We start from the raw sequence: 13,005 nt of genomic DNA on the forward strand, positions 1-13,005 counted from the left end.
TAGGCTCCTTAAGAGAATTAATACATGTAAACTTTTAGCATTTTACCTGGCACTTAAGAAAGGACTCATGAGAGTAAGTTTTAGTCATTGTTATTATTAACATGCCCATATGTTGATAGGTTGATTAATCTTAAACAGATTTCACAGGATTTAAAATTTCATAACCTTTTACCCTGATGATGATGGATATCTTAATTTTTGAAGTTATGTGATTGATGTTATTACATGTTAAGAAGTGGACAATCCCAATCAATACATTACAGAACTAACCTAACTCTCTTGTTGATTTCTTTAAGGAAATGAAGTACTGTATTATTAATTTTTGCTATCATGAATAAAATCCTAAGTCATTAATTAATTCTGTAAGTTGTTCCTTACAGAAAGTCATTACTGTCACTTGCACTAACAATTTGGGCAGTTTATTAGATTATGTTTCTGAATTTCCAAACAGCTTCAGGTTAATCTTCCTATTGGTCATGGATAATAAATATCTCATTTAAGGTGAACATTTGGCAATAGTTATCTGATTAAAATTTTATTTTGAATTTAGTATAGAAAATTGCCTAGGGTTCAGACATCTTATGTTCTTCTCAAATGAAGAGAAAAGGAAGTCATCTCCCAATGAATAATTAATAACTCATTCCATTATCTAATGCAGTATCAAAATCAAGTAGAAATTTAATAGTATTTTGAATTTCACTGCTTCTGCTTTTTACTTATGAAGGCCACTTGCTTGCCATTTTGGAAACAAACCCTCAACGTTTAACTGAGGGGTAGAAAGAAAGTCATTAGTGACATATTCTTTTTTTTTGTACTTTCATTTTTTATATTTTTATTTTTTAAATTTCATATAACTTTATTTTAACTTTATTGTTGAAAGTATTACATATGTCCCCCTTTTTCCCCATTAACCCCCTCCAGCTCGCTCCCTCCCTTGCCCCAGGCTTTTACCACCTAATAGTCCCTGAGTGACATATTCTTTATCCAGCTGCTATAACATGGTGTGTGCTACTTTGCACGTCATTCTGTGTTTTCTTCCCTTCCCAAAGTCATTGGTTTTATAACAGTGAGAACGGAAATGGTTTATGCAAAGTCAAGCTTTTGCCAGCATGAGTGATGGGGGTCTTGCTTTCTCTCAGTAATGTGGAAGCTAACATTTTATTATGTTACTAGAGGCCTGATGCACGAAATTCATGCACAGGTGTGTGTGTGTGTGTGTGTGTGTGTGTGTGTGTGTGTGTCCCTCAGCCCAGCCTGCACCCTCTCCAATCTGGGACATCCCTCTCACAATCCAGGACTCCTGGCTCCCAACCGCTCGCCTGCCTGCCTGCCTGCCTGATTGCCCCTAACCACTTCTGCCTGCCAGCCTGATCACCTCCTAACCACTCCCCTGCCAGCCCAATTGCCCCTAACTGCCCTCCCCTGCAGGCCTGGGTTGCCCCCAACTGCCCTCCCCTGCTGGCCTGGTCACCACTAACTGCCCTCCCCTGCCAGCCTGGTGCTCCCAACTGCCCTCTCCTGCTGGCCTGGTCGCCCCTAACTGTCCTCCCCTGCCAGCCTGGTCGCCCCTAACTGCCCTCCCCTACCAGCCTGGTTGCCCCTAACTGCCCTCCCCTGCAGGCCTGGTTGCCCCCAACTGCCCTTCTCTGCTTGCCTGATTGCCCCTAACTGTCCTCCTCTGCTGGCCTGATTGCCCCTAATTGTCCTACCCTGCTGGCCTGATTGCCCCTAACTACCCTCCCCTGCCAGCCTGGTCACCCCTAACTGCTCTCCCCTGATGGCCTGGTCCCCCCAAAACTGTTCTCCCCTGCAGACCTGGGTCCCTCCCAACTGTTATCCCCTGCAGGCCTGGTCGCCCCCAACTGCCCTTCCTTTCATGCCTAGTCCCTCCCAACGGCCCTCCCCTGCCGGCCATCTTGTGTCCACATGGGGGCAGCCATCTTTGACCACATGGGGGTGGCCATCTTGTGTGTTGGAGTGATGGTCAATTTGCAAATTACTTTTTTATTAGATAGGATGATGAAGCATCATGTTTATAGCATCAGGTTATCTTCTCTCCCCTGCCCCCACTTCCCATCTTACTTTATTTTTAATTCTAATTATGAATTTAAAATATAAAAATTGTACTAGTCTCAGATATTCCAAATACATAAATCTTGAAAGTGAAACACGTTTGAAAAGTTAGGGTTTTCAAATTCTTTAACATTTTTCTTTCTGGAGTCTATATGAGGTGAACTGTCATTTGTGTGCTACTCTCAGTTTTATGAGCATAGAAGATAAGATTCTTATTAAATTTTTCATTTTGATTTAGTCTACTTAATGGTCTCTTCTTACATCTTAATATTTTGTCACCATAAAATTATACAGAAAATATAACAATAATATAATAAAAATGAAAAAATTAAAGTAGTGTTCATAGAGTGATCCAATCACTGCTACAACTCAATGTACAGTTTTAGTCTAGGTGAGATCAGGCCAGTTATTATCCACCTAAATTAGCTATAATTATTCTGCAGTGTCAAAGTGATCTGAATACTATTTCCAAGAAACACATACTATTGTGGGTTGTCAGTATTTATATATCTCAATCATTGTGGATTTTTACTAACTCACTATTTTTCTCTCATTATAAAATTTATACTTATTGTAAAAAGTATAGAAACCCAAAAGAAATTAAAATTGTCTTTTAATTCTACCTGTAATATATTGAATATCCTTTCTATTTTAATTTATGTATATTCATGTTAAAATTTTTCTTAAAATCAGAACAACCTTTTTAATATTTATTCTTTTGTAGTCTGTCTTTCCCACCTAAAGATATATTGTGAATTTCCCTGTGATTAGGGTTTTTTTTTTTTTGCAAGAAAAATTACATAGCCCTAACTGGTTTGACTTAGTGGATAGAGCATCGGCCTGTGGACTGACAGGTCCCGGGTTCGATTCCGGTCAAGGGCAAGTACCTTGGTTGCGGGCACATCCCCAGTGGGGGGTGTGCAGGAGGCAGCTGATTGATGTTTCTCTCTCATCGATGTTTCTGGCTCTCTATCTCTCTCCCTTCCTCTCTGTAAAAAATCAATAAAAAATATATTAAAAAAAAAGAAAATTGCATAAAGTGGGGTTCTCATAATTTAACTGAGTCTTTTATTCAATATTTCAGTTGTTTTTATCATTTGTCATTATAAAGAAAACCTTGAGCATGGATAACTTTTTAATATTTTTCAGTACTAACTAGTGACTATTTTCTTGGAATGAATATACTACTAAAAAGTGAAACTCTTGGGTCAAAGAGTTGTTCTTTCTTTAAAGGCTTTTGCTACCTATTGCCACACTGTCTTTCAGAAAGCATATAGTATTCTGTGCTCTCACTAGTAGTGTCTGCAAGTATTTTGCCCTTACCCTCAATAGCAGTTTTATTAACTAAAAAGTTCTTGCCAGTTTGATAGAAGAAAATAACATATTATTGCTGAATTATTTTGAACTGCCTTATCATTGAGACTGAATAGTTTTACATACATTTATTTATATTAAATATCTCTTCATTTGTGAATTGCCTATTTATGTTGTGTGCCCATTTTCCTTTAAAGGATTTGTCTAGTTATTGTGGTTTTGTAACTCTTAATGTACAGGGTGGGGCAAAATTAGATTTACAGTTGTTTATATGGAAAACAATACAATAATTAATACATAACAATACAAGAATTAAGTTTCATGTGCTCATAACTGTAAACTTACTTTTGCCCCACCTTGTATATTTTAATGGTGTTAGTCTTTATCTGTAATATGTTACATTTTGTTATTTTCTTTACTTTATGGTTTTGTTGTCCAGTCTTTCCCTCTTTTTTTTTTCTTTTTTTTTTTCTGTTGGGGGTTTGTTTAGAATGGCTTCACCCACTTTGAGATTAGATAAAATATTTTGTGTATTTTCTTTCATTTTTTTAGATTACTATACATTTAACTCTTTAATTCCTCTTGAATGTATGTTGATGTATAATTTCATATAGAGGTACAACTTAATCGTTTTTCTCAGGCAGTTAACCAAATATTTCTGTATCATTTATTAAATAGCTCATCTTATCACTTCTGACTTGACATAACATCTTTTACTGCATACTGATTGCATATTTGAAACCATTTCTCAGTTTTTTGTTCTATTCCCATTGATCTTTTTATTTAAACTTTTGTTAGTCTTCTGCTGTATCAATCACTGTAGCTTTACAGTATCTTAAAGTGTGGGCAGTAAGTATTACAGGATCACATTCATAATTGTTCTTTAAGGTGTTTACATACTTGTCTAAAATTTATTTTAGACTTATAATTATAAGTTGTTAATTGAAATTCCAAAGTGATATCTTAAAAGATTGTATTTAAGTTTTATATAAAACTATGAGGTAAGCCGACACCTTTATAGTATTGAATCTTTCCATTCAAAATCATTTACTTAATTCTTTTATGCCCCTCAATAATGTTTTGTTTTTAAAATACAGATTCTGTACATTTCTGCTGATATTTTCTTTATAAAAGTTAATTTTTTTTTTGCTTGCGTTTGTGAATGAGATAGTTTTCATTCTATTTTCTTTTTGTTATTATATTTAGGGATTTTAGTGAATTTTGCTGGTTCATTTTATAATTTTCTTTTTTATCAAACTTATTAGCTCTATTAATATTTCAGCTGTTTTATCTTATATGTTCCCTTTTTTTTCACCCATTCTCTTATTACACTGCCTAGTGTCAGGATAATATTAAGTAATGCAGGTGGTAACAGGCATTTTGTGTGTTTTTTAAATGATGGAATTGCTTTTAATATGTCACCATTAAGTATTATATTGACCATTGATTTAAGATATTCCTTATGATTAAAAATTCTAGTCATAGTTTAGTAAGAGTTTCTATGAGAAATTGCATTTTATTTAATGATTCATCTTATTGGTTTTTGTTTTTCAAATTTATTGATGAAATAAACCCTGATTAGTCATGGTGTATTCTTGTTTTAATGGACTGCATACTTTTATTTGCTTCTATTATAGTTGTTATTTTCCATCTGTAATCATAAATGAGATTAGTTTTTGTATTTATCTGTACTATCTTTGTTAATGTATAGTACCAGTATTCACAGTTGAATTAGAAAGCTTTTCCTCTTTTTTCTAGATTATGTAAAACGTTGAGTAGATAACATGAACTATTACTTATTCCTTGAAATTCTGAAACAATATATCATAAAACATCTGGGCCTAGAGCATTCTTTAGAAATTATTTATTTTTGCATTTTTTACTTCTTTTTAATTCAGTTTTGTCAGGAAAACAATTCCTGGAAAATTGTATATTTCATTGAGATTTTCAAATATACTAGTATTGTTTAAAAATACACTATCACTTATTTTGAATTTTCTATTTATTTGCTGTTATATATCCCATTTTCAGCTTTGCATATTTGTGTGTGTGTGTGTGTGTGTGTGTGTGTGTGTGTGTGTTTTCTCTCTCAATTTTATTTGCCAGTGGTTTTATCTTTCTCTCCCTCGTTCCATTCTCTGACAAGGATCCACTTTTTAGATTTATTTTTAAATTCCTCAGCTTTTTAGTATGCCAACTACTTACTCTTGCTTTTCCATTTATTATTTATCCTTTCCTTATTTTTCTTGTACTTCCTCTTTTGTTTATTTTCTGATACCATTTAATGCCCTGAATTGAATTATTTATTTTAAACATTTTAAATTTAATAACACAGACCTTTTGGCCATAAGTACGTTTGTAGAAATAGCTTTATGCAGCCCATAAAGTTGACCTTTTGAAATTCTCATAGTCATTATTTTCTAAGTAGTCAATATTAATATTATTTTATAACCAATACTATGTTTATGTATCATTCTTAACTTTACATCTTCTTTTAAATTCAAGAGTGTAATGAAGCTGAGGAAGGGCAATAATATAGTCTTTACCACTACCACTATAAAATTCTATGGGATGGATTAGGTCAGTGGTTCTCAACCTTCCTAATGCCACAACCCTTTAATACAGTTCCTCATGTTGTGGTGACCCCCAACCATAAAATTATTTTTGTTGCTACTTCATAACTGTAATTTTGCTACTGTTATGAATCGTAATGTAAATATCTGATATGCAGGATGTATTTTCATTGTTACAAATTGAACATAATTAAAGCATAGTGATTAATCACAAAAACAATATGTAATTATATATGTGTTTTCCGATGGTCTTAGGCGACCCCTGTGAAAGGGTCATTCAACCCCGAAAGGGGTCGTGACCTACAGGTTGAGAACCACTGGATTAGGTGCTAGAGGGAGAATTAAAGTGTGGACAGTAGAATGGATAAGAGCAGTATTGAAAAATGGATCTCTAATGCAATGTGTTTATTATTGCCACATATTAAAAGACAATACATTAGTAATTTTCTTTTTAGATTTTACTTAAGAAAGCAATGCTTCCAAATAAAAGTTTTTGTTTTATTGTGTTTGTTCTTTTTTAAAGAGAGGGAAAGAGAGAGAAATGTCAATGTGAGAGAAACACATCTATTGGTTGCCTCCTGCATGCTCCCCCAACAGGGCCCAGCCCTAGCAGGGGAGAGCCTGCAACCAAGACACACGCCCTTGACCAGAGTCCAACCTGGGACCCTTTGGTCTGCAGGCTGACACTTTATCCACTGAGCCAAACCGGCTAGGGCCCAAATAAAAGTCTCATTATGTAAATGAAGTAAAGCAATGTTTTGGAAACCCCTCAATATGAGGGAGTTGGAATAGTGCTAGAGTTTGAGAAATATGGAATCATAGATTTTCAATGGGTCTTTATCTGAGTCTTGTCTAATATTTAAGAGGAAATACTGTCGCTCACTCCCACCATGTTTCCATAGCTAGTCTCTCCAGTAGCAGCATTAATTGAGTCCAGAGAGCTGTAAATGGCACAAATTTAATAGCAGTAATCTCAAAGCAATGTTCAAGTCACATTAACTTTATTACAAGTATTTTTAAATAACTTTATTAAGAATTTAAATGAAATATAGCATAAAATGGTTAGACCTGTGCCTTGGTCTAATTGGGGTACCATATATTTTTAATATATCTTTATTGTTGAAAGTATTACAAATGTCCCCCTTTTTCTTCATCTTTTTTTTCTTCTGGGGGGGTGTGTGCCATATTTTTAAGTGATCTGTTGTCTTAATGGTGAAGAGTTCTGTAGATGTAATAAAAATAGTAATTAAAGACCTAGGGAAATTTGGCCTAATACATGTTAGCAGGTTGAAGTGCTGTTGAAAGAAGAGGACAGGATATCTGTAATAGTGTCAACAATAAACAAATTAATTAATTTAATGTTTGTTTTGTGTTGTTTTAGAAGGTTCAGACAATAGGGAAATATTTCTTAATATACAAAAGAACTTAGAAACAATTAATGGCTACCTGACATGGATAGAGTTGGACTGCATCAAGAAAGAGTGCCTCAAATATAGGTGTTCACTAAATCTTTGTTAAATGAATAGATGAAGGTACTCTTTAATAATATAACACCAGTGGCAATTTAACTGTAGAAAATTTTAAACAGGGATTTTGTAGAGCGTATTTGTACTCTGGTGGGATGTTGTCTTCATGACCTCCTAATGTTCTTTCAAAATTAATACTAGTATTTATTATACTTTCTTAATTATAAGACTGATCTTTAAAATATTATTTATATTCTGACTGTAAACAATATAGTAAGTACTTTTAAAAGATATTTTTTGTTTACAAAGGAAACAAAGTGCTAAAACATCTATATTATTTTATTTGATCCTTATAATAACCCAGTGAGGAAAATTAATTTAACGTATGAACAAAAGGAGACTGAGAGAAATTAAGTGGCATGTTTGAGTTACTTAGAAAGCTGTAGACACAGGTTTTGAAACCTGGCCTCTAAAGGTTCTGTTTAGTACAATACAGAGCAGTTTTCAAATTCCTCAGAGTCTTAGAATTCTGAGGTGGGGACCAGGGGAAGGCAGGTCTGGACTGTTCCTCCCTCTCACAACACACAAACAATGAAAACAGTTCCACTTTTACCCATTTCTGTATAAGTGAGGCAGTATAGCAAAGCAGGAGTGGGTATAGGTAATACAGTTTCTATAGTGGTATTTATCTTGATCTACACATGAATGAGAGAAGGGGGAGGAATAATATGGAAGAAGGATCCAAGGTAAAACAGAAGTAATGATAGGCTAGGAGGGTGCATGGCCCATTTATTTGTTTGAATTGTGACCTGACCGGTTTGGCTCAGTGGATAGAGCATCGGCCTGCGGACTCAAGGGTCCCAGGTTCGATTCCTGTCAAGGGCATGTACCTTGGTTGCGGGCACATCCCCAGTAGGGAGTGTGCAGGAGGCAGCTGATCGATGTTTCTGTCTCATTGATGTTTCTAACTCTCTATCCCTCTCCCTTCCTCCCTGTAAATAAATCAATAAAGTATATTTTAAAAAAAGTATTTGTTTGAATTGTACCAAAGGAGTGAGAATGCCAGGATAGTTATGGTTATGAAACATTTCTAAATGCAAGGGTGGCATATAACTGATGTTTAGAGCATTAAGACTTATCCTCTGTCTCCATAAATGGGTCTAGCCTTCTGTGGTTTCTAGAAGAGAATCTTAGCCAGCCTCCCTGTTTTGCACACATGCCCCTCAATGCTGTGGCTGGCATCTCCTCCTTGGTGTGAAGGCGCCTCCCTGGGCAGTGTGCCAGAGAAACAGTAATGTTGGTTGTTTGAGTTAGCACACACTGTTTGTGCTAGTGTTTGTCAAACACACAGATGATAAGAGAGCCAAAAAAAATAATTATGTGATATGAACCAAATAAGGAAAATAGTGTTTTCCTTCCTTGGTCATTTATGATGAATTATCTCAATATTTACATTTAGTGATTAAGGTAGATGTTTTGTAGGTATACTCTTCCACAGCTTAGAAAAATATGGCAATTCCTGATTGGAACAAAAAGTGATTGAACAAATGCTTTTAAATGGAAAATTCTACAAATGATTCCCAATGTTTTTCAAATCCACTGTTGAAACACAATTACTTATGTATTTATTCAACTATTATGTCTGAGAGGTTGGTTGCAGAGCCTAATGTTACTGACATGCTTTACTATTAAAGACTTTAAGTATTGCTCCCTATTACTTCATTAGTGTTGTTACTGAGAGAAGTAAAATTTGGAACTATGTTTCATTAAATAGTACAAGCATATTACAGTTGTGCTTGGCATAAATACTGCATTAAAAATGTGAATTTATTATAATATTGCTACTGTGTGCCACTGAGAGCCTGGTTTCGTTTTGAGTTTTGATTGCAAACATAAATCTTTGGATGAGAGCACAGGAACACAAAAGTCATGGTTTTTTTCAGTGCATGATAGATCTTTTGAAGATCAAATAGTGTAGGTTATTCTTAAAGTAACTTAAGCAGTGCTGTTATCACCAAAGGGTCAGAATGATTCCAACAGCATTCCTGAAGAATTACAGGTCTGAGTCACAAGTTACTATCTTAAATGCCAATTCTCTCCCCTAGTTTATTCACTTTTATAGTAAGGGCCTTAAACTGTATCTAAGTGCTCTGATTGCTTATTCCATATATTGCCCTTTCTATAGAATATTAATTTTTTTTAGGAATAGTAAATCATAGTTACTGCTGTTTTCTGTTATAGGCAATCACAGAAGGACTAGAGTGGTTTTCTAAAAGCTATGACTGTACACTTTACATATTCATTTATAAATGAGTTTTTCTTGAATTTCCATTAAAATTTATAGCAATTTGTTCATCTGAGGGAACTTTTAAAAATCTGAAAATATTATGAAGCAAATCATCTGCCATTTTTAAACTCCGATAAAATCTGCAAAGTTCACATACCTAGTGATTCTTTCTGTCTCATTAGGAAAATGGGTGAAACAGTAATCTATCCATGTTTAGAATTCATGTATTTTGAAAAATTTAAATTGTTATTTCTAAGACAAATGCTATATTACTCTAGAGACCAGCTTGTGAAAGAGATTGAGAGTACATGTTATTTTCTTACTTGCCTGTTTGTATGAAATATTGTAGTAGTGTCACTATTTTCTGTATAGATCTGTATAATTATAGAACTTCAGAGTAATATCTAGAATCATAGAAATTAAAAAAAATAGACTTGAAGAGGTTTTGCATATTATGTAATCCAACTTATTTTCGATATAGGAACCCCAATATCCAGAAAAGTTACTGCTCCAAGTCACATAATAAATTGCTAACGTGGAAATAAAATTCTCGCCAAATAACATGTTTAGCCCATTTCATGAAGTTTTTGGTTATCTTGTAATTAATAGTGAGTAATGATTGTAAAGCCCAGAATTCATTTTGCTAACAATAAGTGCACACTGCAACTAGTTTTATAAATAACATGCATTACACCACAGCAACACCCATAGTTTTAAAATTATACCAGTTTGCATGACTGTAGACATTTCAAAGCTCTCCTTTGTACTCTCCATTATAAACATCTTTTACTTCTTTTGAAGTCCGTATGATATACATACAAGCAATTAAACCCCCACCCTTTGGTTTGGAGACACAAGGTCTTCTTAATTAAAATTCAAACAAAAGCTACTGGCAAAAATTACTATATGATTAAGGTCTAAAGTATTATGATACATTAGAATCATTGTTAACTGTTGGGATTAAAAGAAATCGATACGTTGGGGAAAAGATCAGTTGGATCTAATTAGTGAAATCAATGTTTACATAAAAGAAAATACTGAAGTTTAATAACAGGTTCTAGTTATAAATATAACACGGACTAAAATTGTTCTTTGTTATTATTACATTGACCACATAATCATATCTTAAGTTCATTGAATAAGACTCTGAAACTTCTTTTTAAATAGTTAATTATTATAATTAAAAACATAAAACTTTACTTTAAAATCATGTCTTCTTTCATTTTTTAAATCATGTCTTCTTTCAAAACTTTTAATTATTCTTAAATGCATAGTCACCAATTATAAAACATTCCTATTGATTTCATTTTTTAAATGCTAATTTTAGCAATAGCTGCAGCTTAGAATGGCAAAGGAGGCAAAATTGGGCCGAAGTAAAAAGGATCCAAAGTATTCTTACACAATTACAATTAAATATGTATTAGTCTATTTGGTGACATAACAGAATAAAAGTGAATTCATTTTGACATAATTCAAAAACAAGACATTTTACTTTTTTTCTTGCTGATTGCTGTGATGAAAAAAAACATTGTCACCAGCACAGAGAAAAAAAAAACTATTACTAATTGCAGCCTAGATTTTAAGTAAAATGAAGGTCATTAGCAATTTCCTGGAAGCCATTCAGATTGCTTACCAGGAAATGGTAGCTAGCAGGACATCTGTAATCCTCCTGTGTAGAGTTAGTGAAAACACATACTGGAGCTTTAATGACGTGTGTTAGATTTAGGCTGATGGTGAAACCTTTCTCTATCAAAGTAGCTCATATTCTTTGAATACAAACTTTTTTTTATTTCAGTATTAGTGTACAAACCCAGCATTGAAAATAATCTTTAACATCCATGCTATACATCCATCCATCTGTCCATCCATCCATCTATCTGTCCCCACATGTAGATTGGAATATGACTCATAGTGGAATAAGAGATGACAGGGTGACAGCAGAACAATAGGAATCTGGGAGTGAAATGTGTTTGGGCAAATTGAAAGAAATTTCTCCTATAAGTTGGAATGCTGATTTCACAATATTTTGGGTGGTAAGTTTAGTCCCATTTTTAGTAGCATCTTATCTCAATAAAGGAATAAGCAAAGCTGAGTGTTAAGTGAAAATACCTCACATTTGTTATGTTGGTAGAAATGGGGTCACTGATTTGGAGACTTTTTTCATAGCTTCTTCATTTATCTGAGTTATTGGTTGATTTAAGAAGAGTAACATCTCAGAGCTATTAAGAGTGAAACTGAGGAGAATATATATATGTGTGTGTATTCCCATTTGTATAGAAAATTGTACATATGCAGAAATTTGTTAAAAGTGTATTTAATAAACTGTTAAGAGAGGTTTACTATGCAGTACAAAATGAAGAGTATGGGACAGGGGCTGATTTTTAAATTTTGTACTTTATAGTTTACTGAGTTATGCAGATCTTATGTTGGCACCTTTCATTATAAGCATCAAATAATTACATTCATTACTATCACCACCTATCTTATCAGAAAAAGCTTTTAAGTATTGCACAACTGTCATGCTCATGATGGCAGAAGTTTTCCAAAATTCTAATTTTCCTTAAAATTTCAAATTATATTATTTTAACCCATACTGTTAGTTGTTTCTCTTGAAATGGTAGGGCTGCTTGCCTTTGATTCATCAGTGCAAATGTCAACACTGTAACATGCAGCTAATGCCTTAGTAACATTATGAAAACAATATTGACCTCACGGTCACCTTGGAGAGTTCCCTGGGACTTCCAGGGGTCCATGAACCACACTTTGAGAACCACTGAACCAGAATTTTAAAATAGACTAGCACATAATTACATTGACAATAAATTAACTCATCATTAATAACTACAAAGCAAATTAGTCACATTTAAGAGATCAACGATTCTATGAAGACCCTGAATGGAGTTACTGGCTTAAAGAAGTTAGTTTTGTTCCTCATGTTTTGCAACTGGAATTGCAGCATACTAGACATGGCATGTAGACTTGATCAGATGTGGGTTTGAACCATGGCATAAACTGAGCAACTTATTTAATCAATTTTACTTTCAGCTTTATAACCTGTAAAATGGGTGGTGGTGGTGGGACATGCATTTCAGGATTATTGTCAGTGATTGTAAAGTGACTGACAAAATAGGTCCTCAGTAAATAGTAGTTTGCCAGTAGGTATCAAGAGCGTTTGTTATATGCCATAGCGACCTTGAACAATTCATTACCTCTTGAAGCACAAATGATTTCATTGGAAATGATTATATATGTATAATATTGATCAGAAGTTCTAGCAGTCCAGGAAATCAGT

The 13,005-nt window shown here is 34.0% G+C and overlaps 1 protein-coding gene across 2 annotated transcripts in view; it reads left to right on the top strand.

The window, feature by feature from the left end:
* Nucleotides 1–13,005, top strand: part of SOX6 (SRY-box 6) — a 458,732-nt gene that overhangs the window by 217,684 nt on the left and 228,043 nt on the right. The gene's annotated exons all lie outside the window — the stretch shown is intronic.

This window comes from Myotis lucifugus, unplaced genomic scaffold (genome assembly GCF_000147115.1).
Source record: "Myotis lucifugus unplaced genomic scaffold, Myoluc2.0 scaffold_124, whole genome shotgun sequence".
In the NCBI taxonomy this organism is placed as follows: Eukaryota; Metazoa; Chordata; class Mammalia; order Chiroptera; family Vespertilionidae; genus Myotis; species Myotis lucifugus.